A 24,996-nucleotide genomic window follows, 5' to 3' on the forward strand; every position below is an offset into this window, starting at 1 on the left:
CTGGGGAATGGAGACTGGGCTCCCAATTCCCAAAAAATCATGCTGCTGCTGGGGGGCAGGAACAACTACCTCTGTCCCCTGTAACTCAGCCTGCCGCTGGGGAGGGAGGACGTTGCTCTCCTCTCCCTGCATTTCACACTGCCTTCCCGGCATATCACTCTGCTGCTGGGGGCCAGGAACAACTACCTCTGCCCCGTATAACTCAGCCTGCCGCTGGGGAGGGAGGACGCTGCTCTCCTCTCCCTGCATTTCACACTGCCTTCCCGGCATATCACTCTGCTGCTGGGGGGCAGGAACAACTACCTCTGCCCCCTGTAACTCAGCCTGCCGCTGGGGAGGGAGGACGCTGCTATCCTCTCCCTGCACTTCACACTGCCGCTGGGGAATGGAGACTGGGCTCCCAATTCCCTGCAATTCACACTGCCGCTGAGGAATGGAGACTGGGCTCCCTCTGTCCCGCAACTGTAACTTCCGATGGAGGTCCACCCAACGTGGCAGCTGACCGTCACCTTCTGCCCGGTATAGTAGGGTCTTGAACACTAGACTCCTCATGAACTTCACGGATTTCTCAGCTGGATTGGGTCCGAAGAAGTTCAGCCACAACCACATCATACGGTCAAATTCCTCAACAGAGTATCTGTACTCCACTGCTGGTTCCATCCTGGTGCTTTTAGGGTCGCTGTACTGAGACATGCGTTGCCCTTAAGTTGTAAAATCCAAAGAAATTGTGTCTCCTGTAGCTGTCCTTCTGGCTGTAAGAACGATCCCGCTGCTTGCCACCAATTGTAACGGACCGTTTCAGCAGACAAGGGGTTAAAATCCGTTTAGGCGATATGCCCCTTTCTGAGAGACAGGCACAACTACTGCAGAACACCAACCTCCCGAACTGGATACAAAATAGCACTCCAAACTGGAACCTCGCGAATAGCTGCTAGCAGACGAACAGGAAAAGCATACAATCAGCTTACACTCCTGGCAATCAGTCTCTAACAGCATACAGGGAATCCCCCCAATAACGGTACAAGGCTCCGTGTTGAGGGTCAAGCAGTGGTCTGACTGTACTTCAGGTACAGCCTCTTTTATTCATAAAAAACAAACATAGTACTGTCCACAGGGTTTTGAAATCCAACCAATCAATATCTTACAACACACACAATGCAAGTACAGCAACCAATCGTTCATGCCCCCTAGAGGACCAGAAGGGAGACTGCGACACAGAACAGATACAACCCATCCCCACAATGCATCATGGTTTTCTCCTCTCTGTCCCGGAGACAACTGAGGGCAATCCAATTATCTCTCAGGACAAAGGGAGATCGCCAATACACATGTGGAGACAACAGGACAGACATCACCATTTTAACACACAATGGGACAATGGCACAATGGGATAATAGAAACACACCCAGCATATTCCTCCCCTCTGTCTATCCACTCAACTATCTCCCAAGCTGACAAGTTACACTTATTATAAATTGTTACAACTTTGTGAGGTTACATTGTCCATACATATAACTTACATCAATTTAAACAGTATAACTTGGGGACAAACCTATCCAAAATTCCCTGGAATAGGTTCAGGCGTTTAAAAGTTAGTATGGGCCATAATCCTGAGGCAAGAGGCGTTTAAACAGGCCTCTCCAAAACCCAGTGGCGAGGTTGGTTTCGCCACAAATATAACTACTATAATACTGCTCCTATGTACAAGAATATAACTACTATAATACTGCTTCTATGTACAAGACTATAACTACTATAATACTGCTCCTATGTACATGAATATAACTACTATAATACTGCCTCCTATGTACAAGAATATAACTGCTATAATACTGCTCCTATGTACAAATATATAACTACTATAATACTGCTCCTATGTACAGGAATATAACTACTATAATACTGCTCCTATGTACAAGAATATAACTACTATAATACTGCTCCTATGTACAGGAATGTAACTACTATAATACTGCTCTTATATACAAGAATATAACTACTATAATACTGCCTATGTACAAGAATATAACTGCTATAATACTGCTCCTATGTACAAGAATATAACTACTATAATACTGCTCCTATGTACAAGAATATAACTACTATAATACTGCTCCTATGTACAAGACTATAACTACTATAATACTGCTCCTATGTACAAGAATATAACTACTATAATACTGCTCCTATGTACAAGAATATAACTACTATAATACTGCTCCTATGTACAGGAATATAACTACTATAATACAGCTCCTATGTACAAGACTATAACTACTATAATACTGCTCCTATGTACAAGAATATAACTACTATAATACTGCTCCTATGTACAAGACTATAACTACTATAATACTGCTCCTATGTACAAGAATATAACTACTATAATACTGCTCCTATGTACAAGTATATAACTACTATAATACTGCTCCTATGTACAAGTATATAACTACTATAATACTGCTCCTATGTACAAGTATATAACTACTATAATTCTGGCCGGTATGATTTGGGCAGTTGATACATGAGGTTTCTTGCTCTCTACACCTGGGTTTTCTCGGTGTCTGCGTGAATCAGACATGAGGTTCAGGTTGATGGTCGGATTATGGGGTCACTGATCGACCAGCACAGTGGTGACAGATATGGCGGTCTGAAATTCCTCAAGAAGTAATACGTCAGGATCATGATTTCTTTGATGTTGACACATTTCTGTCATGTGATGGAGGACCTGGGGTCAGAGAGACTTCAAACTAGAATTCCGATTGTTAAGAATCAGTTATAAGTTTGCATGAGGCTTTTATCCACAGAACCTCCATAACAGTGACATCCACAGTGCCCCCATAACAGTGACATCCACAGTGCCCCCATAACAGTGACATCCACAGTGACCCCATAACAGTGACATCCACAGTGCCCCCATAACAGTGACATCCACAGTGCCCCCATAACAGTGACATCCACAGTGCCCCCAAAAAAGTGACATCCACAGTGCCCCCATAACAGTGACATCCACAGTGCCCCCATAACAGTGACATCCACAGTGCCCCCATAACAGTGACACCCACAGCGCCCCCATAACAGTGACATTCACATTGCCCCCATAACAGTGACATCTACAGAGCCCCCATAAAAGTGACATCCACAGTGCCCCCATAACAGTGACATTCACAGAGCCCCCATAACAGTGACATTCACAGCGCCCCCATAACAGTGATATTCACAGTGCCCCATAACAGTAACATTCACATTGCCCCCATAACAGTGACATTGCCATTGCCCCCATAACAGTGACATTCACATTGCCCCCATAACAGTGACATTCACAGTGCCCCATAACAGTGACATTCACATTGCCCCCATAACAGTGACATCCACAGTGCCCCCATAACAGTGACATTCACATTGCCCCCATAACAGTAACTTATATGGTGCCCCCATAATAGTGAAATCTACAGTATCCCCAAAAAAGTGACATCTACAGTGACCCCGACACAGTGACATCTATAGATTCCCCCATAGCAGTTACATCCACAGTGCTCCCATAACAATGACATCCACAGTGCCCCCCGTACCAGTGACATTGACGGTGCCCCCATAATAGTATCATCCATAGAGACCCCATAACAGTGACATTCACATTGCCCCTATAAACAATGACATCCACAGATCCGCCATAACAGTGGCATAACAGCACAGCTCTGGATGTGACTGGAGTACAGCTCGGATGTGACTATAGTACGGCTCTGGATGTGACTGGAGTACGGCTCTGGATGTGACTGGAGAACGGCTCTGGATGTGACTGGAGCACGGCTCTGGATGTGACTGGAGCACGGCTCTGGATGTGACTGGAGCACGGCTCTGGATGTGACTGGAGCCTGACTCTGGATGTGACTATAGTACGGCTCTGGATGTGACTGGAGTACGGCTCTGGATGTGACTGGAGTACGGCTCTGGATGTGACTGGAGCACGGCTCTGGATGTGACTGGAGCCTGGCTCTGGATGTGACTGGAGCACGGCTCTGGATGTGACTGGAGTACAGCTCTGGATATGACTGGAGTACAGCTCTGGATGTGACTGGAGTACAGCTCTGGATGTGACTGGAGCACAGTGAAGATCTGCACAGAATCTTTCATGTGATTTGTAGTAATGTGCAGTGGATGAGCAGACAGGAATCTGCCGCCCCCGGCCAAATAATCTGTAATCACGGTAAATCTTTCCATATGAGGCAGTAATATGGCGGGTTATCGCTGCCCGAGAGATAAAGGAGATTACCCCTCCCCCGCTGTGTAAATTATAGAAGAGTGCTGGAAACACTCCACAACCTCACAGCGATAGGCTGAGTCTACAGAGTCCGGCGCCCGGAACACGCTACCGTACCGCCAAATATCAGACCACAGAGCAGTGCATGGCGACAGCAATGAGATGAGAGGTTGGTGAGGAAGGGGCACAGGGCATAGGGTCACAGCTGGTGAGGAGGGGGCACAGGGCAAAGGGTCACAGCTGGTGAGGAAGGGGCACAGGGCATAGGGTCACAGCTGGTGAGGAAGGGGCACAGGGCATAGGGTCACAGCTGGTGAGGAAGGGGCACAGGGCATGGGGTCACAGCTGGTGAGGAGGGGGCACAGGGCCTAGGGTCACAGCTGATGAGGAGGGGGCACAGGGCATAGGGTCACAGCTGGTGAGGAGGGGGCACAGGGCAGAGGGTCACAGATGGTGAGGAAGGGGCACAGGGCATAGGGTCACAGCTGGTGAGGAGGGGGCACAGGGCATAGGGTCACAGCTGGTGAGGAGGGGGCAGAGGGCATAGGGTCACAGCTGGTGAGGAGGGGGCACAGGGCCTAGGGTCACAGCTGGTGAGGAGGTGGCACAGGGCATAAGGTCACAGCTGGTGAGGAGGGGGCACAGGGCATAGGGTCACAGCTGGTGAGGAGGGGGCACAGGGCATAGGGTCACAGCTGTTTAGGAGGGGGCACAGGGCATAGGGTCACAGCTGTTCAGGAGGGGGCACAGGGCATAGGGTCACAGCTGTTAAGGAGGGGGCACAGAGCCTAGGGTCACAGCTGGTGAGGAGGGGGCACAGGGCCTAGGGTCACAGCTGGTGAGGAGGGGGCACAGGGCATAGGGTCACAGCTGGTGAGGAGGGGGCACAGGGCATAGGGTCACAGCTGTTAAGGAGGGGGCACAGAGCCTAGGGTCACAGCTGGTGAGGAGGGGGCACAGGGCATAGGGTCACAGCTGGTGAGGAGGGGGCACAGGGCATAGGGTCACAGCTGGTGAGGAGGGGGCACAGGGCATAGGGTCACAGCTGGTGAGGAGGGGGCACAGGGCATAGGGTCACAGCTGGTGAGGAGGGGGCACAGGGCATAGGGTCACAGCTGGTGAGGAGGGGGCACAGGGCATAGGGTCACAGCTGGTGAGGAGGGGGCACAGGGCATAGGGTCACAGCTGGTGAGGAGGGGGCACAGGGCCTAGGGTCACAGCTGGTGAGGAGGGGGCACAGGGCATAGGGTCACAGCTGGTGAGGAGGGGGCACAGGGCATAGGGTCACAGCTGGTGAGGAGGGGGCACAGGGCATAGGGTCACAGCTGGTGAGGAGGGGGCACAGGGCATAGGGTCACAGCTGGTGAGGAGGGGGCACAGGGCATAGGGTCACAGCTGGTGAGGAGGGGGCACAGGGCATAGGGTCACAGCTGGTGAGGAGGGGCATAGGGCCTAGGGTCACAGCTGGTGAGGAGGCGGCACAGGGCATAGGGTCACAGCTGGTGAGGAGGGGGCACAGGGCATAGGGTCACAGCTGGTGAGGAGGGGGCACAGGGCATAGGGTCACAGCTGGTGAGGAGGGGGCACAGGGCATAGGGTCACAGCTGGTGAGGAGGGGGCATAGGGCCTAGGGTCACAGCTGGTGAGGAGGCGGCACAGGGCATAGGGTCACAGCTGGTGAGGAGGGGGCACAGGGCATAGGGTCACAGCTGGTGAGGAGGGGGCACAGGGCATAGGGTCACAGCTGGTGAGGAGGGGGCACAGGGCATAGGGTCACAGCTGGTGAGGAGGGGGCACAGGGCATAGGGTCACAGCTGGTGAGGAGGGGGCACAGGGCATAGGGTCACAGCTGGTGAGGAGGGGGCACAGGGCATAGGGTCACAGCTGGTGAGGAGGGGGCACAGGGCCTAGGGTCACAGCTGGTGAGGAGGGGCATAGGGCCTAGGGTCACAGCTGGTGAGGAGGCGGCACGGCGGGCACAGGGCATAGGGTCACAGCTAGGTGAGGAAGGGAGGCACCAGGTCCATAGGGTCATCAAGCTGGTGATGGGGGGCACAGGGCATAGGGTCACAGCTGGTGAGAGGATGGCGGCACAGGGCATAGGGTCATCAGCTGGTGAGGAGGGGCCACGGGCATAGGGTCACAGACTGGTGAGGAGGGTGGCATAGTGTGCCTAGGGTCACAGCTGGTGAGGAGGGGGCAACAGGGCATAGGGTCACAGCTGGTGAGGAGGGGCGCACAGGGCATAGGGTCACAGCTGGTGAGGAGGGGGCATAGGGCCTAGGTCACAGCTGGTGAGGAGGGGGCACAGGGCATAGGGTCACAGCTGGTGAGGAGGGGGCATAGGGCCTAGGGTCACAGCTGGTGAGGAAGGGGGCACAGGGCATAGGGTCACAGCTGGTGAGGAGGGGGCACAGGGCATAGGGTCACAGCTGGTGAGGAGGGGGCCAGGGCATAGGGTCACAGCTGGTGAGGAGGGGGCACAGGGCATAGGGTCACAGCTGGTGAGGAGGGGCACAGGGCAGAGGGTCACAGCTGGTGAGGAGGGGGCACAGGGCATAGGGTCACAGCTGGTGAGGAGGGGGCACAGGGCATAGGGTCACAGCTGGTGAGGAGGGGGCACAGGGCATAGGGTCACAGCTGGTGAGGAGGGGGCACAGGGCATAGGGTCACAGCTGGTGAGGAGGGGGCACAGGGCATAGGGTCACAGCTGGTGAGGAGGGGGCACAGGGCATAGGGGTCACAGCTGGTGAGGAGGGGGCACAGGGCCTAGGGTCACAGCTGGTGAGGAGGGGGCACAGGGCATAGGGTCACAGCTGGTGAGGAGGGGGCACAGGGCATAGGGTCACAGCTGGTGAGGAGGGGGCACAGGGCATAGGGTCACAGCTGGTGAGGAGGGGGCACAGGGCATAGGGTCACAGCTGGTGAGGAGGGGGCACAGGGCATAGGGTCACAGCTGGTGAGGAGGGGGCACAGGGCATAGGGTCACAGCTGGTGAGGAGGGGGCATAGGGCCTAGGGTCACAGCTGGTGAGGAGGCGGCACAGGGCATAGGGTCACAGCTGGTGAGGAGGGGGCACAGGGCATAGGGTCACAGCTGGTGAGGAGGGGGCACAGGGCATAGGGTCACAGCTGGTGAGGAGGGGGCACAGGGCATAGGGTCACAGCTGGTGAGGAGGGGGCATAGGGCCTAGGGTCACAGCTGGTGAGGAGGCGGCACAGGGCATAGGGTCACAGCTGGTGAGGAGGGGGCACAGGGCATAGGGTCACAGCTGGTGAGGAGGGGGCACAGGGCATAGGGTCACAGCTGGTGAGGAGGGGGCACAGGGCATAGGGTCACAGCTGGTGAGGAGGGGGCACAGGGCATAGGGTCACAGCTGGTGAGGAGGGGGCACAGGGCATAGGGTCACAGCTGGTGAGGAGGGGGCACAGGGCATAGGGTCACAGCTGGTGAGGAGGGGGCACAGGGCCTAGGGTCACAGCTGGTGAGGAGGGGGCACAGGGCATAGGGTCACAGCTGTTAAAGAGGGGGCACAGGGCATAGGGTCACAGCTGGTGAGGAGGGGGCATAGGGCCTAGGGTCACAGCTGGTGAGGAGGCGGCACAGGGCATAGGGTCACAGCTGGTGAGGAGGGGGCACAGGGCATAGGGTCACAGCTGGTGAGGAGGGGGCACAGGGCCTAGGGTCACAGCTGGTGAGGAGGGGGCACAGGGCATAGGGTCACAGCTGGTGAGGAGGGGGCACAGGGCATAGGGTCACAGCTGGTGAGGAGGGGGCATAGGGCCTAGGGTCACAGCTGGTGAGGAGGGGGCACAGGGCATAGGGTCACAGCTGGTGAGGAGGGGGCATAGGGCCTAGGGTCACAGCTGGTGAGGAGGGGGCACAGGGCATAGGGTCACAGCTGGTGAGGAGGGGGCACAGGGCATAGGGTCACAGCTGGTGAGGAGGGGGCACAGGGCATAGGGTCACAGCTGGTGAGGAGGGGGCACAGGGCATAGGGTCACAGCTGGTGAGGAGGGGGCACAGGGCACCAGATCTGCAGGGAGTTACCTGAAATAGAAGAGATGTGACTACACCTTCCAGATAAATGTCACCTATAGAACCGTGACTGGCTCACCCCCCCTCCCCTCCCCTCCCCCCGCACACACTGATGATGTCATCATATCCCTAAACAGGTGAGCATTTAATCTGCCCTCAGATGACAGAGATAAAGGGATTATGGGCAGTAGAAAGTGTGACTATCGCGTTTCAGCCTCTGAAATAGAACAAGTGAGCTCTGCTGAAAGATCATCAGATCCGTTTAATGCTCACAGAGCTGAGGGTTTGTTACAATGTATTACATTACATCTGATTTAGATCTCTGTAACCTGCAGGCCTAGGTTAGGGTACTGATCCTCCTGGGGGGATGTAGAGTACTCCGAACTATCAAGTGGGTATAACCGGCCCGGACCTACCCCAGAGGCAGCGCACATTAGGTTATTCACTTTAGAAAAAAGACGACTGAGGGGAGATCTAATTACTATGTATAAATATATCAGGGGTCAGTACAGAGATCTCTCCCATCAGCTATTTATCCCCAGGACTGTGACTGTGACGAGGGGACATCCTCTGCGTCTGGAGGAAAGAAGGTTTGTACACAAACATAGAAGAGGATTCTTTACGGTAAGAGCAGTGAGACTATGGAGCTCTCTGCCTGAGGAGGTGGTGATGGTGAGTACAATAAAGGAATTCAAGAGGGGCCTGGATGTATTTCTGGAGTGTAATAATATTACAGGCTATAGCTACTAGAGAGGGGTCGCTGATCCAGGGAGTTATTCTGATGCCTGATTGGAGTCGGGAAGGAATTTTTTTCTCCTAAAGTGGGGAAAATTGGCTCCTACCTCACAGGGATTTTTTGCCTTCCTCTGGATCAACTTGCAGGATAACAGACCGAACTGGATGGACAGAGGGCTTTTTTTCGGCCTTTTAAACTATGTTACTATTTTACCCCTCAGTCTCCTCCAGACTCCTTTGCCGTCCAGGTACCTCTGCCCCCTCAAGACACCTCAGTCCTCTCCAGACTCTTCTGTCCACCCCCAGACTTTTCTGTCCCCTCAAGACACCTCTGTTCTCTTCCAGAATCCTCTATCCTCTCCAGAATTCTTTGTCTCCTCCAGACTGTGCTGTCCTCTTCAGACTCCTCTGTCCACCTCTAGATTCCTCTACTCTCCTCCAGACTGCTCTGTCCTTTTCAGACACTTATGACCCCTCCAGACTCCTCCGTCCCTCCAGATCCCTCTGCTTTCCTCCAGACCCCTCTGCTCTCCTCCAGACTCCTCTGCTCTCCTCCAGACTCCTCTGCCCCCTCCAGGCCCCGCTGTCTTCTCCAGCCTCCTCTTTCCTCTCCAGACTCCTCTGTCCACCTCCAGACCACTCTTCTTTTCATCCAGACTCCTCTGCTCTCCTCCAGACTCCTTTGCTCTCCTCCAGACCCCTCTGCTCTCCTCCAGACTCCTCTGCCCCCTCCAGGCCCCGCTGTCTTCTCCAGCCTCCTCTTTCCTCTCCAGACTCCTCTGCCCCCTCCAGACTCCTCTGTCCTCTCCAGACTCCTCTGCCCCCTCCAGGCCCGTCTTCTCCAGACTTGCCACATCTAATCTTCTGTAGAACAAAAGGACTGGGCATATTGAAATCCAACTACCTTACCCTTGTCAACCCCGATATCTAAGAGTTGGGAACCCCCATACTCAGTTGATAGTTGGCTGATATACATCTAATGTGTATGGCCAGTTTACGCCTAAAGTCAATCAAAATAGATGGTTTCTATCAGAAACAATTGTTATTCGGGTGAAATTTCTGAATTAATGCTGTAACAGCTGATATGGACTATACTGTGTATGGCTGCATGAGAGAATGATAATTCACCCTACGATCGCTAACTCAATGGCTGGTCGCCGATCTTCCATCTAATGTATGTGGCCTCCTGTGCTCCCTTCTATTCCTCATCACGCCAAGCCATTCAGATCACTAGTCACTGGGTCTCTGAAGTGAAGAAATTAAATATGAATTGTTCTACTAATGGGAACTGGACTATTGTGTCCACTGTCTGCAAATAAGTTAGGTGAAAAAATTACAAGCAGCCCCCACCCCCCAATCCCAGCAAACTCTGCCAAACCCAAGAGGCTCATCTGTCATAGATGTCCTGGGCATGACATGAGTAAGGCTCCACCTGTGCATTTTAATCCATCCTGAAAACAGACTCAAGGCTTAGTGAACTTACCGACAAGCACAACCAACCCGCCAAGTGTCATCTTCATGAGCGTAATCCAATCACAATACAACCGAAGTCCTGGAGATCTGTCACTTCACACCACTGATTACTGAAGAGTCCGCTTCCAGACAGGACGTCCGACATATGGACTGAAGTTTGTGGAACATAAATGGGACCCATGGAGAATAGTGGGCCCTACATCAAGGATTTCTCCTCGACCTTTCCCATGTGGAACCCTAAGCTTGGATCATAACCACCATAACATTACCAAACAAAGAGGAGAACCAGTCTGAGGACCTTCTACCTGACCTGCAATGAGAGTTGTGGTGGATTGACTAGGAGGTGAAAGCCATGTTGTTTTTCTCCAAAAGACCCCTTCTATTCTATGTACACCCATGACAGTGAGATATTTCTATACACTGCGATCATCATTCAGATGTGTATTCATGGTGGCTGCAGTAGTATGATTACAGTTTTGCTCTCAGGCTCTTTTTTTTACCATAGTCTTGTGCTTGGAGATCATGGCTTGTGGTCACCAGCAGCACAAGATGGACCCACACATGGACAATAGGACTTGATGAGACTAGGTGAAGCAATGTATAAAAAGCACTGTCTATGAACAGACCTCGATGATGGTTTGAAGATGGGCTGATGTCAATGGGACCACCAGTGTCAGTCAGATGCCTGCACATTCATGGCTGCCTTTGGACTTCAGTGTCTAGCCTGGAACTTCTAGATGAGAGATTTAGTACCATCATCAGCCATGTTACTTTCCTGATAAACCTGACAATCAAGAAGAAGGAATTTCCCCTAAACCAGGGCGTTCTTTCCCAGTGAGGACAATGTTGGCCATGACTGGACTTCCCTTCCTGAAGACCTCACATCAATCCATCTCCATCTACTAAAAGTACAGAAATTTAAAAATACTCCACCAAAAGTTTCCTCTTTTTCCAGAGTTTGTCGCCTGAATGGTGATATTTATAACCCTGAGGAATGTGACCTGATGTGTAATACTTCCTTCTGTCTTTATATAAACCCTGGCTCTCGTGATTTGTACCCAGCTCCTCTGCTGAGTCTATGGAGAGGCTGCATCAAGCCATGAATTCCACACTGGACAGATTTACGGCCTCATAAAAGATCTCATCATCTGCTCTGATGTCGGGTCCACAGGGGGTTTTGCAAGTAGTGACAGCTGTGTATACAGAAACAGAGGGGAACTGGGGGGTAGCAGGTTCACAGAGGCTTCAAATTTAAGGGTACGAGACACAACATTGCTGGAACACCCCAAAAATTTAAATATCTCCGTTTTTTTTAAACTAGAGCTGGGGGACAAGGGTGGAGGTTTGGAGGACAGCTGGGGGAATACCTCAACAGTTATGGAGCATGCTCCAAGAACCTACTCTCCACCACATTAGAGAAGCCACATGGGATGTCTACCGTTCCTGAGCTGTTAGCACGGCCTAGAGGGCAGCGGTACTACAGATGGCATGTGATGATTAGGGGTCCAGGTACAGATTTTGCATTGGGATCCTCAAACTACATTCTGCTTATATCCTTCACCAGACATGAATACAAAAGGCCTGTCAGATACCGGGCAGAAGTTTTATCATTAAGACTCTCACCAGAGTGTCCTGCAGAACATCAAGATGGGCCAACATCAAAATATAATGTTTTCAGCTTTCGTATCTAACCCCATTAAAAGGAGCAGACATCACACCGTAGGTCTCGTGCATCCGGATCGAACCTGCTAGAAGCTAAGGGGTTAATGTCTGTGGGGCTGATGGAGCATTTCATTGTACAGTCAGGTATGAGCGTGGCCCCTAGACATCGGGCTCCTGTGTTTACAGCGATAAATCCTCCTCCGTGTAACGGGTCCCACGTCTCTTCCATGTACGGGCAGGAAACTAGTGCCCAGATCTCCAAGTAAAGGCAAACATGTCATCCAGCTCTGTAAGTGGGAGGTCACGGGAGTCAACGCAAGGTGCTTATAAGACACCCTCACATCGGAGACAGGACAGATACTGGAGGAGAAAGGACGTGACGCTTCCCCAACTCATCGCCTCTGCTTGTCTTTAGGAATTTTCGCTTTAGACTTTCGATTCCTGAGAAATCTGCTGTTTATAAAGTGGAGTCTAATACACAGATGACATCCGGTATATAGAGAGCGTCCGTGCAGTCACAGGAGTGCTGTATACAGGGCCGTAATATCACACTGGGGGGCCCAGTGTAAAAGCTTCATGAACGGTCCCAGCCCCTGGACAGTAGACTGCGCTATCCCATACAGTGGTCTACAGCAGCCCAAGAGTAATGCAGATAGCGAAATAAACCCCAAACTAGACGCCCAGAATGAATACAGACCCCTACCAGACCCCCAGAATGAATACAGACCCCTACCAGACCCCCAGAATGAATACAGACCCCTACTAGACCCTTAGAATGAATACAGACCCCAAACCAGACCCCCAGAATCAATACATACTCCACACTAGACCCCCAGAATGAATACAGACACCAACCCAGACCCCCAGAATGATTACAGACCCCACACTAGACCCCCCATAATAAATACAGACACCAACCCAGACCCCCAGAATGAATAGACCCCAAACAAGACCCCCAAAATGAATACAGACCGCAAACTAGCCCCCGAGAATGAATACAGACACCAAACCAAACCCCCAGAGTGAATGCATATGCCACTCTAGACCACCATAATGAATACAGACCCCAAACTACACCCCCAGAATGAATAGACACAAAACCAGACCCCCAGAATGAATACAGACCCCAAGCTAGACCCCCATAATGAATACAGACCTCAAACCAGACCCCCAGAATGAATACAGACCCCAAACTAGAACCTCCAAAAGAATATCGACCTCACCGAGACCCCCAGAATGAATACAGACCCCAAACCAGGCCCCCAGAATGAATACAGATCTCAAACCAGACCCCTTCAATGAATATAGACCTCAAACTAGACCCCCAGAATGAATTCAGACCCCAAACTAGACCCTCGGAATGAATACCGACCCCAAATCTGACCCCCATAATAAATACAGACCACAAACTGGACCTTGCATAAACAAATACCCCAGAGCATATAGGGTGGGCAGCCGACCCCACCTAGGACACTTAGACCATAGCTTGGCTGATTCCAGCCTACAGGCCACTAGTAAGATGCTCTAGACTGGTCCGGAAGCAGGTGAGAATCTGGCCAGAAGGAGCCATCTCCACATTGAAAGACTGGGGGATGTTTAGAAAGGCTGCAACATATTATTATTATTTATTATTATTTATTATTTAAGCGCCATTCATTCCATAGCGCTGTACATATGATAAGCGGTGCACATACATAACAGACAATTGTACTAATCATAAACAAGATGAGTTACAAACTGGTACAGAAGGAGAGAGGGCTCTGCCCGTGAGGGCTTACAATCTACATGGAATGGGAGAAGGACACAGTAGGTGAGGGTTGAGTTGGTCATGGCGGTATAGAGGCAGCAGGGTCATTGGTTGTAGGCTTGTCTGAAGAGGTGGGTTTTCAGGTTTCTTTTGAAGGATTCCACTGTAGGTGAGAGTCTGATATGTTGGGGTAGCGAGTTCCAGAGTATGGGGGATGCGCGGGAGAAATCTTGGAGTCGATTGTGGGAAGAGGCGATAAGAGGAGAGGAGAGAAGGAGGTCTTGTGAGGATCGGAGAGTGCGTGTGGGGATGTATCGGGAAAGTAGCTCAGAGATGTAGGGAGGGGACAGGTTATGGACGGCCTTGTATGTGTTTGTCAGTACTTTGAAGTGGATTCGTTGGGCAATGGGGAGCCAGTGAAGGGATTGGCAGAAGGGAGAGGCAGAGGAGTAATAAGGTGAGAGGTGGATTAGTCGGGCAGCGGAGTTGAGGATAGATTGGAGGGGTGCGAGGGTGCTAGATGGAAGGCCACAGAGGAGAATGTTGCAGTAGTCTAGGCGGGAGATAATGAGGGCATGTACGAGCATTTTCGCAGATTCGAAGTTAAGGAAAGCACGGATGCGGGAGATGTTTTTGAGTTGGAGGCGGCAGGTGGTGGAAAGGGCTTGGATGTGCGGTCGGAAGGAAAGGGCAGAATCTAAGGTCACTCCAAGGCAGCAGGCTTTTTTGACTGGGGATAATGTGCAGCCATTGATCGTGATAGATAGGTCTGTTGGGGGGGTTGAACAAGATGGGGGAAAGATTATGAATTCTGTCTTATCCATGTTAAGTTTAAGAAAGCGAGAGGCGAAGAAGGATGATATAGAAGATAGACATTGTGGGATTCTTGATAGTAAGGTGGTGATGTCTGGACCAGAAAGGTAGATTTGTGTGTCATCAGCATAGGAGTGATACTGAAAGCCATGGGACTCTATGAGCTGTCCCAGGCCAAAAGTGTAGATTGAGAAGAGCAGGGGTCCTAGGACAGAGCCTTGCGGGACACCAACAGAGAGGGCATGAGACGAGGAGGTGGTGCGGGAGTGGGAGACGCTAAACGTCCGGTGACATATGACGGCTGTGTGAACTTGGATGGGTATATGACCACAGTGACCTGATATATTAGCAAGTTCACTGATGACATCACGGTTTCCAAATCAATCACCATTCTTCCTAATAAACCATGGATGGTGGCAGGAGTGTGTGCCATGTTGAGGTCCAGAGATGCCAACTTCAAAACAGGTGTCAAAGGAGCCCTCAGAATAGGGAGGGATAGATGGTTTAAGGCAATCAGGGAACAAAGTGGGCACATGGTCAAGCCATCCACAGCCACTGTAGGAACAGCAGAGACACGCAGAGTCTGTGGCAGGGCATCCAAGCTATCACCGACAGCACCACCTGTCTTCGACAAGGATATCTCCCTTCCAGATGTGCTACACAAATTCTATGCATGGTTTGAGAAGCTAAAGGGGTTTTCTGAGATTTTTTTTTTACTGATGACCTAGGTCAGGATAGGTCATCAGTATATGATCAGTGGGGGTCCGACAACGGGGGGGACCCCCGCAGATCAGCTGTTCGAGAAGGCAGCAGCACTCCAGTGAACGCCACAGCCTTCTCACTGCTTTTCCTAGGCCAGTAATGACACGTTCATCATTCGTGTGGCCTAGGAGCAGCTCAGCCCCATTCAAGTGAAGTGTGTGAGTGTGTACATCAACTATCGGGAGGTCCTCATGGACATCTTCAACATCTCTCTGAACAGCATCCCTGTCCTGACGTGCCTCAAGGCAACAACCATTGTGCTCACCCCGAAGAAGTCACAAGTGTCCTGCCTTAATGAATGTCCTGTTGCACGTCTACAGTTATAGAAGTGCCTAGAGAGGCTCATCATAAAGCATATCAAGTCCCTACTGCCACCTTAACTGCATCCACCACTCTATGGATGATGCCACACCTGGCTCTCACATACCTGGAAAAGAAGGACAGGTACGTCTCGATGCTGTTCACAGACTTCAGTGTGGCTTTCAACACCATCATTCCACAAAACCTAATACAACCTTTTGAAACTGGATCCTGGACTACATTCCATCCAATGCACAGTCTACATTGGATGGAAGGAACATCTCTGGACCTGTGAAGCTAAGCGCTGGGGCCCCGCAGGGATGTGTGCTCAGCCCATTGCTGTTCATTCTGCTAACCCAGGACTGCACAGCAAAGTACAACTGAAACCACATCGGACGACACAACCATGGTGGGTCTCATCAGCAAGAGTGATAGGTCGGATTACAGAGAAGTGATGGAACAGCTAACGAGCTGGTGCAAAGCCAACAACCTGTCTCTGAACGTAGACAAGACGAAGGAGATGGTTGTTGATTTCGGGAGATCACTTTCACCACTGAACATCTGCTGCACTTCTGTTGCGATTGTGAAGACCGTCGACTCCCTGGGTGTTCATCTAGAGGAGAATCTCACCTTGTCCCTCAATATCACCTCTATTTGCAAGAAAGCACAGCAATGCCTATACTTTCTCAAGGCTGAAGACAGCCCACCTTTCACCTCCCTTCCTCAATATCTTCAACAGAGGGCCCATCGAGAGCATCCTGAGCATCCTTGGTTTGGGAACTCCACCGTCTTGGATTGAAAGACCCTACACTGGGTAGTGAAGACTACCGAGAGGTTCATCTGTGCAACCCTTTTCCCTCCAACACAGATATCTACACCACACGCTGTACCCCAAAAAGATCCCCCGCAATGAATACAGACCCCACATTAGATCCCACAATAAATACAGACAGCTCATCATCTCCTTCTGTGTGAAGCTCTGCAGCTCTGCTCTTTGGCTTAAGGATCTACACAAGTATGGTAATGTGACCGCAGGTCCTTCCTCAGTAACAGGACCTGCAGAGGAGAGTGAGGAGCATTGATGGGCTTCCAACTCCTGTCTTTTCAGTCATGCCGAATGTGACACCCCCCATTACTAGCAGGTTCAGCTGGGGAGGGGTGCTCGAGCAGCGTTTAGTCGATGCAAGCAGTTAAAAATGGTGGCAATAGGGGTTCCTGTCTACTGTGGTTAGAGAAGTTTGGACTGTATGTATCCAGAAAAGCCCCCCAATGGTAACAAGGAGGACAAAACATGGACTAACACTTGGGGTACAGATGACACTTGGGGTACCTACGGTCCCTTGTATTATCTACCCGGGTTCACGTTACCGTTTATTTTTCCGTTCTTCTGATCCATCGGAAGAACAGAAGATAAAGAAAAAAACATCCTGTAAAAAGACGATCCTGAGCGCCGTTATAGCGATATGCCTGGGGCTGGTATCGTTTTTCTGCCAGGTGCATGGACTGTCTCAGATAAGGCTAATATATGACGAGGTGCATATAATGTTCTGCCATATAGTGCACAATATATAGTGTACTGCCGTATAGTGCACCTCCAGATTGACTGCCATATAGTACCGCACCATATAATGTACTGCCACATAGTGCACGGTATATAGTGTACTGCCGTATAGTGCACCTCCAGATAGTGACTACCACATAGTACCGCACCATATAATGTACTGCCACATAGTGCACGGTATATAGTGTACTGCCACATAGTACCCCACCATATAATGTACTGCCATATAGTGCATGGTATATAGTGTACTGCCGTATAGTGCATGGTATATAGTGTACTGCCGTATAGTGCACCTCCAGATAGTGACTACCACATAGTACCGCACCATATAATGTACTGCCACATAGTGCACGGTATATAGTGTACTGCCACATAGTACCCCACCATATAATGTACTGCCATATAGTGCACGGTATATAGTGTACTGCTACATAGTGCACGGTATATAGTGTACTGCCACATAGTACCACACCATCTAATGTACTGCCATATAGTGCACCTCCAGATAGTGACTGCCACATAGTACCGCACCATATAATGTACTGCCATATAGTGCACGGTATATAATGTACTGCCGTATAGTCCACCTCCAGATAGTGCTGCTACATGGCCCTTCAGTCTCACAGCTTGAAGCGTCTGTACCCCCACATGTGGCCCCCTCAGCCTCCCCTGCACACGATTACAGACCCGGGTTATCTGCTTCCATTTCCCAGGATGCACTGCCTCAATCCTGCCGATCACCGTCCCCTGAATATAGCAGATCGTTTACGGAGAGTCCCCAGAGCGGTCACTGCTATACGTATACCACTAAGGCCGCGGTCACATAAGCTTTTTTTTTTTTTCATTTAAAATAACGGATCTAAAATAGAAGCAAAATTAGCATAAGGGGTCATTCACCAAAACGTATTTTTTGTTCGCTGGTCGAGTGAATTTCTATTCACTTCAATAGGGCCGCAAAAGATGTGGACAGGACACCATGTTCTATCCGCACCCGCAAAATTATTAAACATGTCCTATTATTGACCGCATTACGGACAAGGGCCGGACGTTCTGTCCTGCACACAGCCGCTATCCGTGTTCTGCGGATACACAATTTGCAGACCGCAAAACATCCAACGGTTGCGTGCATGAGCCCTAAGCCCTGACGGCTGATACCAGCGGACAACAGACTGCGTGTAATGTGCAGCACTTCTGTTTTCTAGGGTTCTCATTAACCCTTTCAAACCAACACCTTTTCTCCCCCATCCAGAACATCGGCATCCCCTCCCCCACCACATACTTTTCAGCTGCTTCTCCTCCAGACGACATTTAGAAAGTAATTGCGCCCTCCTCGTAACGGAAAAAAAGAAAGTGTTTATGTGGAGCAGAGTAAGAGCGGGCGATCGGGGGAGGTCAGACCGCGGCGTCATACGGCGGTGCACCGGGAGGTCTGCATTTTGTATCAGGAATTGCTCCTGGCTCCATTCTTTTTTGCAATTTTTGCCCGATTTTGACCCTTGGTTGACAAGTAGCTGTGGTTAGCTATGTTAATTAGGTGCACATTAGATTTATCGACTGTGAAATCTGCGTCCCCATCACCCTTCGGTGACTTGTAGTTTATGTGCACACATGTTGGGTTTCCTGGCCATGCAGTCAGGGGTGTTAGTTAATGAGGTACATCGCGTCCTCGTTCACAAACAATGTTTCCAGGGACTATTAAATCTAAAAGCGTCCGCGGGTGACAGGATCCTCCTGCTTCCTCGCTGCCTGGGCTGGAATATCCTAAATATTTAGAGGCAGCCCAGGAAACTGTCTCAGCTGGGGGCTACGGCTTTATGTTCTCCTCACGGCCCTGACCACCATTAATTATAGCATTATGCTGTGGTCAACTTGTCGTGTCCCGGAGGAAAGAAGCCAGAAATCCCTCATAAACTTCTGAACCCTGAGATGTAGAAGTCTCCCTGGGACACTCTGCCACCAGCTGTGGGACCATTGCAGGTGTCCTCAAGGAACCATTCAGTGTCACTGAAATTATTAGGAGTTACAGGTCCTGGAAGAAAAACAGAGGAACAGCACAATGTAGATGCTCCAGAGTACAAGCATGTACAGAGAGACAGGTCAGGAGAGGTGACGGGTCTTCTCTAAGTCATCAGTACCAAGAAAATAATCCCACCCAAAAGCTGCTGTGTGTGAAGATGTGTGGAGAAATAGTAGAGCGGCAGAGGGAAGGATCAGCGGGGGCAGTCACACGTCGGGTATTGTTGGCCATTCTATTACTGATCGTATATTCTTATAAATTATATTCTCCAATCTCCCCAATCAGGACACCAGGAGATGACATCATCAGAAGCTCTGGTATCTAGGACTCCAGAAGATGACATCATCACTGGTATCTCGGACTCCAGCAGCTGACATCATCAGAAGCTTCAGCATTCAGGACTCCAGAAGATGACATCATTAGTGGCCACAGATTCAAGAACTCCTGGGGATGATATCATCACTAGCTCTGGTATCCAAAATTTCAGGAGATGACATCTTCAGGGACCCCAGAATCCAGAACTTCAGGAGATGACATCAGCTGCAGCCCTGGTATCCAGGACTCCAGGTGATGACATCAGCAGCAGGTCTTGTATCCAGGGCTCCAGGAGATGACATGGTCAGAAGCTTCGGTATCCAGGACTCCAGGAGATGACATGATCAGAAGCTCTGGGATCCAGAACTCCAGGAGATAACGTCATTAGCAGCCCTACTATCCAGGACTCCAGATGACATCATCATAAGCGCCAGTATCCAGAACTCCAGTAGATGCCATCATCAGCAGCCCTAGTATCCATGACTCCAGGAGATTACATAATCAGAAGCTCGGGTATCCAGGACTCCTGGAGATGACATCATCGCTGGTATCACGGACAGATACCGATGCGTTCTGGAGATCAGACTCTTGTGCTGAGATATTAAATTATGATTATTTGTAAACAAAAGCAGGAAATCTGAGGAGAACAAATAAAAAAACTACGGAAATCCAACGGAAGCATAAAAATAGTGCAAACTGTACAAGGTTATCAGGACCAAAATCTGTCTAAGCAAGCCTGACCATGGGAACCAGGCCACACGCTCAGCCAGGGCTGGATCATGCTTGGTGAGGGCCCTCAGTCCACGTTTGGTACTCAGACCTCATCTGACCCCTTGGAGCCACACATGCAAATGGAGAATTATGGAAACAGCACAACTTCAAAACTCAGAGAGAGTGCCACATATGCACAAGCCATCAGGAGACCCCCCTATTCCTGAGAGTTGGGGTCCCAGAGGAGAGTGGCTTATATCCTGCTCTTATAAAGAGTGAATGCCAAGGGAGCAACCAGAAAGTGCTGGAAGACCTGTCTTAGGTATGGAGGCCCCCTAGGTCCTCAAGGTGGTAGAGTCCATGGTGTCAGAACTTGTAGCTGTGCACCTGCTGGAGATGCAGGTTGAGGACTATAGCCCTGGTGGTTGCTCTCATGTACAGGGGCCAGTCCTAGATTTAGTCCTGGTATCTCCAGCTTTTATCTCCTGCATTTTTTCTCCATGCATGGTGGGGAGGTTCGTCTCCTGACGGGCGCAGCATCACCATGTTATGAGCCTCCGGCCTGTGTAATGTCCTCAGCCACGGAAAATTCACATTTACTACGGAAACTTCCTATATCTTACTGGTCCCAGTCCGACCTTGCAGCAGACTGGGCCGTGCCTGTGTAATACTTTCCTATCGTCTCCCTCCTCCTACTACTACAGCTGCAGGTTCAGAGATGACGTCAGGTCCATTATACAGAAGAGCTTGAGGATCATGGCCTGTGCAAGATATTAATGAGGTTCATGCATCGATCCACAACAGGAACATATTACAAAGCCTTAAATAAAGCTTTGTAACCCCTGCTTGTTGTCAGTGAATGGAAACATCACAATCAGAGATGGAAAACTTGCCCTGATCATGTCCAACTCACACCAGTACACATGGCTTGTTACAGTGTATCAAGGCTCAGTTCCCAATGTTTCCATTCATTGATAGCAAGCATAATTCTTGACTGATTCTACATAATACAAAGGGATGGAGGGCTTGAGTCCACCAGGGTGGGAGCCATTTTAGAGGGCTTCTGTCATCAGAAACAAGGAACTAAAACTGAAGATCATGGTCTTGGTCCCATCAGTCTTCCTTCCTGCATTCCAGAGAAAATTACACTTTTGTAATATGCAAATGAACCTCTAGGAGCAACAAGGGCAGTGGCATTGCACCTCGCTGCTCCTGCTCTCTCATCTTCATGTCGCACCCCACCACTAAGGCTGACAAGCCGGGAAGGAAAAACATATTCACGCCTGACCATGAAGTCTCACTGGAGCGTGTGCAGTAAAGGGATGGAGATCACCGAGCAGATGGGCAATCTCCATCCATTTACTACACATGTCCGAATGTGCTCCCACGAGACTTCAGGGTCAGGCGTGAATATGTTTTCACTGCCTGGCTTGCCAGTCTTAGCGGTGGAGAAGTGAGCCACCTCACCACCCTCGTTGCTCCTAGAGGCTCGTTTGCATATTCCTAAAGTGCAATTTACTCCAGAATGCAGGGACGGAGGCTGATGGGACCAAAACCATGATCTTGTTCAGCTGCCAAGGTAAGTCCATGTTTCTGATGACAGAAGCCCTTCAAGCATTCAGTGGCAGAAGACCAGATACCCCATTGGCCCTGGCCAGGGGGTTCCTGGTCTCCTGCATAGCTTTTGGTCACCCAGCAGTCCTGATTGTCACATCTAGATTGTTAGGTGGTCACTACATAGATATTTCCTGGCTCCCTATTCACACACATTCATTTCGGGCACGCTCCCGATCATCTTCCATCTTTACGAGTTCCGGTGAAGAGAACGGAGCCAGAAGGAACCAATTCTCCTAATGGTCAAGACGGTTCAAAATCCGGATCAATAATTCTTACAGGAGGCCAACGATATGTTCGGTTTATTCCGGGAAGAATCGGCTTCCGCTCCAACCCCCAACCCCACAGTCCTTATAATGGGGGCCCTTACAGTCCTTCCATTCTAGCACAATGTTGGAGGATAACCCCCAACGAAGCAAGGAGAGTGAGAGTTGCGGCAGAGAAGCAGATGTTTACTGTGATGTTGTGACTGTGTAGATGTGTGAAAGCAGCGAGACCTTTGGTCCTATGACTGACAGGTTTACATCCCAGTCGTATTTTAGATTTTACGGTCCTGTAAATCCTCCGTGATGTCGCGTTTTTCGATGGGAAGAATGGCGCAAAAATGGTGGAAACGTGAAACCCCCAACTATAAGTCAATGGGATCGGTCAGGAAAGTGGATCGGTTCTCTTGGTCATGGCTGCGCTATTAGGGTTGTGTCTCTGTAGACTTCCCACACTGTCGATTACGTCACGTGAACAATTAGCGTAAAATTACGGTAAACGAGAATATTACAAGCCGCCCGTTTATTACAGGACAAGGGACTCCAAGGTGACGGCGTTATACGCCATATTACAGGACCTTAAAATGCACAGTGCAGCTGCTGTAGAACCTCGGAGGACTGCAACATGTCGTTCAGTCAGTGGAAAAGTCAGTGTATGTGGCGCCGCTCATCTCTGTATAACTGTCAGAATGTGACATTTATACAGATACCATTTACAGACATCTCCAGTTATAATGGTGTTACTGCATGAATTCTTATGACTTTCTGGAATTTCAGGCCACGTACACAGGGTCTAGAGATGGGCGAATCAATTCATTACAATCAAAATAAGTTTTGAAAGAAATCCGATTCGGTAAAATCAGAATTTCTTCACATTTGTTTGGGTAGAATTTTTCCAGAGAGAGAGAGAGAGAGAAAGAGATTTTCTCTTTATAGACAGCAGGTGGGAAGAGTCTTATAGGCCAGGCAATGCTCCTCTGGATTTCTGGGAAAAAGGGGTATGCAAATTAGCTGTTCTCTCAAAAGCAAAAGTTAATGCTTGATCTTGTAAACAGGCCTTGAAGCAGAACTTGGACCTCATCAACAGACAGAGTGACTGCGGAGAGAACTGGCTTAGCTAGGTGAGAGGCCTTGATCAGGATTCAGGGGGGTACTGTTTCTCCTTATGGAGAGGGCCTAGTAGGTGTGAGGAGTCTTCAAGGGCAGGCAATGCTCCTCTGGGTTTCTGGGGAAAAAGGATATGCAAATTAGGTTTCTTTCTAAGAGGAAAATAAAGCTAAGGGTGGCTTCACATTTGATGGAGTAATCCACTGGAAAATATGCAAATACTTTCTTTTCCAAATTGGAACTAAAGGAATTTTGCTCATCCTTAACAGTTATATTAACCGAGGCCACTGGGCATAATGTTTGAAGGGAGCCCTTATGTGGGGCAGAACCCGAGGTGGCTGGGCATGCACGTGGCTCTCTCCACTGACATCTGGGCTGGATGGGATCACCAGGCGCTAATCATTGGACCCATCTTGCTGAGAGGTGGGGACTCCAGGGATGAGCAGTGTATACAATACCATATGTATGGTGACTGTCAGGAGCATAACTAGTAATGTTGGGCCCCGGAAAGTGCCTTGTGAAACTACAGCTCTCAACATGCACTGGACAATGGTAAGGGCATAGAGGAGTTGTAGTTATGGCTATTGGACCTCAAAGTGGTGGCGACCCTGTAGAACATGTCCTACACATTCAGTCCTGTCACCTGTCAGGAGCTATTTAATGGATTCTCCTCCCATCATCTTGGTTGGAGTGCTATCACCCCCATCAGATATACTTAGACTTTATTGTTGGAGTAGTCGCTGAGTAATCTCCCCATACTTCCATAAAGTAACGGAGGCGCTGTCCATTCTCCGACCAGGACGTAGAGCGGTTAGATCCCATCCTCCATCACAACAATCCCACTAATCTTATGTTCCCGATGACTATAAGCGCAGATTAAATTATTATTGTCCGATCAGAATACAGACTGATGTAATAAGCGGCCCCCATCCGCCGTCTGAGGCCGCCCGCTCCCATTTATCCAGTGCATCTAATAACAGGAATGAAGCTAAGGGTCTATGCAGAGCTATGTGTTTCCATGGCAACAGACTACAAACAAACCCTGTGTCCTCTCATCCCACAGCCACCAGTTACTTCTTCAGTAAAGGAGACTTTACAATCCAGTATCCATAGTCGGCAACAATGTATGGACAGCATCATATAAACAATGGTCTATATATCCTTACACATCATGTGTCACATACAATGTGTCCAGAACTTCACAGAAACACAGCAGAAGACAACAAAGAGGAATCAATGTAATAACACAAAAATGGTCTCCAGCACAAACAATATATGTAGGACCCCCCCCCCCATACTACTCCAATAGACTCCGATTATAAAAGTAGATGATACAATGTATACATACCTTATAACAGATGCAACAATGTATCCAGACCTTATATTAGATGCAACAATGTATCCAGACCTTATAATAGATGATACAATATATCCAGAACTTATAACAGATGATACAATGTATCCAGACATTATACTTGATGATACAATGTATCCAGACCTTATACTAGATGATACAATGTATCCAGACATTAAAATAGATGATACAATGTATCCAGACCTTATACTAGATGATACAATGTATCCAGACCTTATACTAGATAATACAATGTATCCAGA

At 49.8% G+C, this 24,996-nt stretch overlaps 1 protein-coding gene across 1 annotated transcript in view; it reads right to left on the minus strand.

Annotated features, from left to right (window-relative positions):
• Positions 1–24,996, minus strand: part of IL11RA (interleukin 11 receptor subunit alpha) — a 91,445-nt gene that overhangs the window by 65,806 nt on the left and 643 nt on the right. The window lies entirely within an intron of this gene.

Source organism: Bufo gargarizans, unplaced genomic scaffold (assembly GCF_014858855.1).
Source record: "Bufo gargarizans isolate SCDJY-AF-19 unplaced genomic scaffold, ASM1485885v1 original_scaffold_962_pilon, whole genome shotgun sequence".
Lineage (NCBI taxonomy): Eukaryota > Metazoa > Chordata > Amphibia > Anura > Bufonidae > Bufo > Bufo gargarizans.